This window comes from Carlito syrichta, unplaced genomic scaffold, assembly GCF_000164805.1.
Source record: "Carlito syrichta isolate Samal-C Ts95f unplaced genomic scaffold, Tarsius_syrichta-2.0.1 Scaffold303253, whole genome shotgun sequence".
NCBI lineage: Eukaryota > Metazoa > Chordata > Mammalia > Primates > Tarsiidae > Carlito > Carlito syrichta.
The window spans coordinates 136,527-142,124 of record NW_007247349.1 but is presented as its reverse complement, the minus strand read 5'-3'; positions in this window follow the sequence as shown (position 1 = coordinate 142,124).

Genomic DNA, 5,598 nt, shown 5'->3' with positions numbered 1-5,598 from the left:
CAACCCCATTATAAAATAGGCAAAAGATATGAACAGACACTTCACAAAGGAAGACATTCGAGCAGCCAACAGACACATGAAGAAATGTTCAACCTCACTAATCATCAAGGAGATGCAAATCAAAACCACACTGAGATACCACCTAAGTCCAGCCAGAATGGTAATTATCAACAACTGAAAAAATAACAGCTGCTGGAGAGGGTGTGGCAAAAAGGGAGCACTACTACACTGTTGGTGGAGTGTAAACTAGTGCAACCTCTGTGGAAAGCAGTGTGGTGATTCCTAAAAGCTCTAAATATCAACCTCCCATATGACCCCATAATCCCCTACTGGGAATATATCCTGAAGAACTCAAATCACTCTGTAAAAAAGATACCTGCACATGTATGTTTACCGCAGCATTGTTCACAATAGTAAGAACCTGGAAGCAATCATGCTGCCCATCCAAAGAGGATTGGATTAAAAAAATGTGGTACATATACACGATGGAAAACTATGCAGCCATAAAAAAGAACAAAATCATGAAGTTTGCAGCAACCTGGATGGAACTAGAGTCTATAATACTGAGTGACCTCTCACAGAAACAAAGATCCGAGTATCACATGTTCTCACTCATATAATGGACCTTGAACATCTCCTAATAGTATAAGAAAAAGACTGACAGTAGTGGGAAACTATGGCAGGGGAGGGAGATGGGATTAACAGTAGCAAATATCTGTCTGGGGATGGGGAAACATCTCTTATCAACAGGGTGCCTGAAAGAAACGTATTTGTATACTTAACCCTTAACTGTACTCCACATCATAATAAAAAATATTGATTATAAAAAATAAATAAATAAAAATGTGGTACATATACACGATGGATTAGCAAAGACAGGCCAGAGATCATTTTGTATGATCTGTGGGCTAAGAATGATTCTTACATGTAGCAAAGGTCATGAAGAAGAAGAAAAGTAAAGAAGAAAAGAAGGAGAGGGAAGAGGAAGAAGGAGATGAGGATGAAGAGAAGGAGCAACAGAAACTATCCGTGGACCCTGAAGTCAAAATCTTTGAAATATGGAAAATATTTGTCGAAATCTGAAAATTAGCATCTAGCTGAAAGTAGGTTCTCAACAAAATTCAAAGGAAGGATACATGAGAGAATTCGTTGCTGAATATATTGTAAAGCACTATGTTGAGAAATATCTATGACTTCATTCCCAAGCTTCACTAAAAAGGCCATTAACTTCCATTTAGCTATTGAATAAGTCTGGTTTCCAAAACGGTAAAACAAAAGGCACTGTCTAACATGAACAGCATCATAAAAAAGTATATAGCAATGAGAAAATAACACAAAACATTTTTAAAGAACTTATACATTTTCATGCTAATTTCTGAATTTAATCTTCCAATCAACAAATGGGAAAGATAGAATTTCCCCATTAAAAACTCCCATATCCAAAATCTTTAGTGACTGCTCAAGGAATAACATGATAGTAATTTACCATTTTAAAAGTCTGACACGTGATCATGTGCTTTCTGAGTTCCTACAGAAAATCTGGGTCTAATACTTGTTCTAGCAGATTATATTTTTCAAACAAACTAAGTCAAGTTTATTATTTCTTATAAACTCTCCTCAAACAGTATCAATAAACTACAGTTAACATCTATCACTGCTCCTGGGGAGGTTAGAAAGGGCTTATAATATTTCTCCTCTTTTCAAACAGAATTTGGGTCTGAGCAAAACTGCTTTGTGTCTTAGCAACTTCAGCCTTGTTGAGGATGGAAGTCCAAATGTTCTGAGACACTATTGAAGAAATATTATGAGCAGAAGGTTAAGAGCAATGGTGCAGTATGTTAATTATGTCGATGTAATTTTAAATAGATTTGTTAAAGTAAAAAACATCGAATAATATTCTTACTGATCTCTGACTCCTTGTTTCTGTCTCTTGGTTTTCTGTGTCATCAATCTGTTACACAACCTCAGCTGAAGAGAGGAAAGAAGCCAATGAAAGAACCCAAAGAAACAAGATTTAAACTAGATGAATTCATGTATAGGATTCTCCAAATAGCTTTTGTCATACTGAAGCTTCCAACTTCCAGGAAAATAATAAATGTTTTCCAGGTCCTGATACCCGAGTAAAGGTCTCCTCTTTGGTCATAAGACATCCAGAGTTATATTTAGTTGGCAATAGTGTGTAGGGAAGAGTGGACCTAGCTGGCATATTCATAATGACCACATTGTGTTGATCATATTTTCATCCAATACATTGTTCCACTATTAGCTTGCACATAAATGATATATTTGCTTTCTAAACATATTCCAGAAAGGCCAAAGAAACAAACTTCTTATCCATATGGAATAATCTACTAGTGAATTTCTTTCAGGATAGACTAAAATAGATCTAGAATATAATTTTACATATTTGTGTCTTTGAAAGTAGACAAAAAACAGAAGCAAAGCAAAACAAAAGCAACAACAACAAAAAAAACCTCCTAGGCTGCAAAGTTGAATGAGATGAGAAATGTGATATGATGTTATGGCAACAATCAGTGGTCCCTGCCAAAGGGCATTTAGTAGTTTAGGTAAAGACCTCTTCCTAGGCATAGATATGCCATGGTGTTAAAGATGCCACTACAGGGAAAAAAAGATTCCACATGATATACACTTGATAAGGGGGCAGTAGGCCAGAGCACACCACCTAGAATCACACAGCCAGGATTTAAAGCCTGGCTGGACTACTACCACACTAATCACCTGAGAAACGTTCTAAAGCTTAAGGGAATTTACTCAATTTGTAAAATGAAATGAAGAGACCTTCCTACTGGGAAGAGATGTCATAGAATGTAACATCCAGTCAAGTCCCACAACTGCATCACTTTTCAGAACCCTTCAGAGCTGGGCTCATGACCCTCGAACCAGGGTAGCCATGGAGATAAGAGAGGAGGCTGGCAGGACCTAGGATGCTCCTAGGCTGAGCTTCGTAGAGATTCTGCACCTGGGACTCAAAGGAGAGACCAGGACACACAACCACTGGTACCCAAGCCAAGCAGTCCCCACTCATACTCACAGAGTGGCCCACCTGGTGCCCATCACTTACAGGAAGTCCCCAAGACTAGAACATCCACCTGAGCCGGTGGTTGGCAGGGCCTTGCACGGTGCCCATTGTTGCCTCTTCTTGGCACTCAGAGGGGCCCACGCACTTGCCATGGTGCCTTGTCCCTGTCACAAGCCCCACTGAGATGTCACAGGCACAAGACTGGCCAGTGTGCTTGACTGAGAGAGTAGTTGGTCACTAAGGAGACCAGTCTCTGTGACTTACTCTTTTCTGATGATCACAGGCTGCACAACCAGCTCTCAAGGAGTAATTTTCTTACTCAGTTGACTTTCAGGTCTGCAGGCAGTGCATGAGGTGTCATCTCCCACCCATTCCCCTGTTCTGCCAGGTTGCCTCACTGGCCAGGACCACCCCACAATATCTGCACCTGCACCTCGCCCTGGTCCTGATCAACCCTCATCTGGGTCATGTGCCTCCACCACCTAGACTCTACATAGCCCTGAAGGAGCGATGTCCACAGGTCACAGGCTCCTCTGGGACCCCTACCACCTGAATCCTGGTGTCAAGACCCGAAGAAGGAACCCACAATGTCTACAAATATCCCTTCTGTGAGTGGCAAGTATACCCTTCTGACCACCTCACCTGAGCAGGTTGTCAGTCCTAGGAAACTGACACCATCCAGGCTCCCCAAGGAGATCAAGGGAAGGGTCCAAGAAGAGCCCCAAAATGTGATGAAAGAGGTGGATCAGGATGAAACCAAAGAGCAGGAGGTCAACAAAGAGACCACCCTAGCAAGAAGGGAGTGTCATTGACATCTAGGATCCTAGGAACTCAGGGAGAAAACTCTTCCTTGTGGTTCAGTTTGGGCTCCTGAGAGAAACCTCTCTTGCTCATACTGAAAAGAGAACTTGGGTGAAAAGGCCCAAGTGTCTCTGATGTGCTCTTTCTGAGAAGAACATACTGATCCCAGGTCACACAGATCTGCTGGGAAAGTCTCACCTTTGGGGACACATGCAACCATGCTCCTAGACCCAGCCCCAAGTTTCTCCCTGCTGCTAGAGAAGTTCACCAAGGAAATTCTGGAGTGTCCAGCTCTCCAGGCTTGCTGATGTTGCTGATGCTAGAGAAAGAGAGGCAGAGCACCAAGCTGTTATATATACCACCATGAGCTCTTCCCTAGCTAGTGCTGCCAATGATAGTCTCTGCCATGGACAAGGTCGATTCTACTGCTACTGCAGCTGCCACCTCCATGGCAACTGTCGTGGAATAGAGGTGAGCTTCTCCTGCAAACCAAATGCCCCTGCATGGTGATTCAAAAAGATCTAGGCTCCTTGAGGAAGAACACTGGGCAGAAAAATAAATAGTAACATCTTGGATAAGATAGAGGCTCTAGAGGACAGAACAGAAACCATGGCAAACTGCTGTGCCACCCAATCTATCTCGTTTTTTTTCCCCTTACCTGCTGGGAAGACTACAGACTCCCTGCCTCTGGTCACTTGCACTTTGCAGGTCTCAGCTCCTCCTAGCACAACTGACTTTGCCCACCAGGCTGCCAGCTCTCCTATCCTGCCTGTTCCTCTGCTCCTAGCCCCATGCTCTTCTTCTTCAAGTCTCACTTCTGCAGAAGGAACGCCCAGACATCCATTTGTATAGATTCTCTTCCTTCTTCGTCCTTCCTAACCCTTCATCCAGTCCATTCCACCATGGCCTCTGTTACCCCTGGCAAGCCCATCAATTCCACAGGAGTCATTTCTAGCATCTCAGTTAGCACATCTGCTCACTAGACCTCGCAGTTCACTTCAGACCCTGGGGTCACTTACATTGACAATACTCCCCTTTCTAAGGTTGTGACTCTCAGATACACCTGCAGCTTTAGGGTTAAGGCATTCCCATTTTCCCCAATCCAAATTTATGTACAGTACACTGACACCCTGAAAAGTCATCTGTCTGCATCCTCCAATCTACATTCATCTTCTCCAGTCCCACTCTGTCTTGTAATAATCCCTTTGGCTGAAAAACTATCGATTAGTCCAAATTTAGGACAACCGATGGGCAACCTGTCTCCTCAGTGCTTTGTTTTGAAAAGACTTTCTACCATGTTTCCTCCAGTGACCTCTGCTCTATAGAGCAGCACCTCTGCAAAATTATCCAAGTCAACCTTTGACTCCAGTGTTATAGACACCACCCCTCCTTCCAAGACTGTCAGCTTCTAGTCTTCTTCTGTGTCCAGGGATGGGCCCCCATTTACACAGCACGCCTGAGGTCCTGTTGTTAGCTTGGATTGTGCAATGGACAACAGTATAACAGATTTGTAGGAAGGCCTCTAGTCCCTTGTGGAATCAAAACACCAGTGAATCACCCAGTCAGGTTATTCCTTGTGACTTTAGAGTAGTATTGTTGAACAAATACTTGTATTTGGAGAACTCCTGGCCAAATCCACTGAGCCTGTGATATCAGGATGAGAAGCAGTCACAAGGGCACCCTCACACCTGCTAAGAGTTTAGGAACCACCATTCCATGATGACCCTGCTCATAAATCTCATTCAATAATGAGAAAG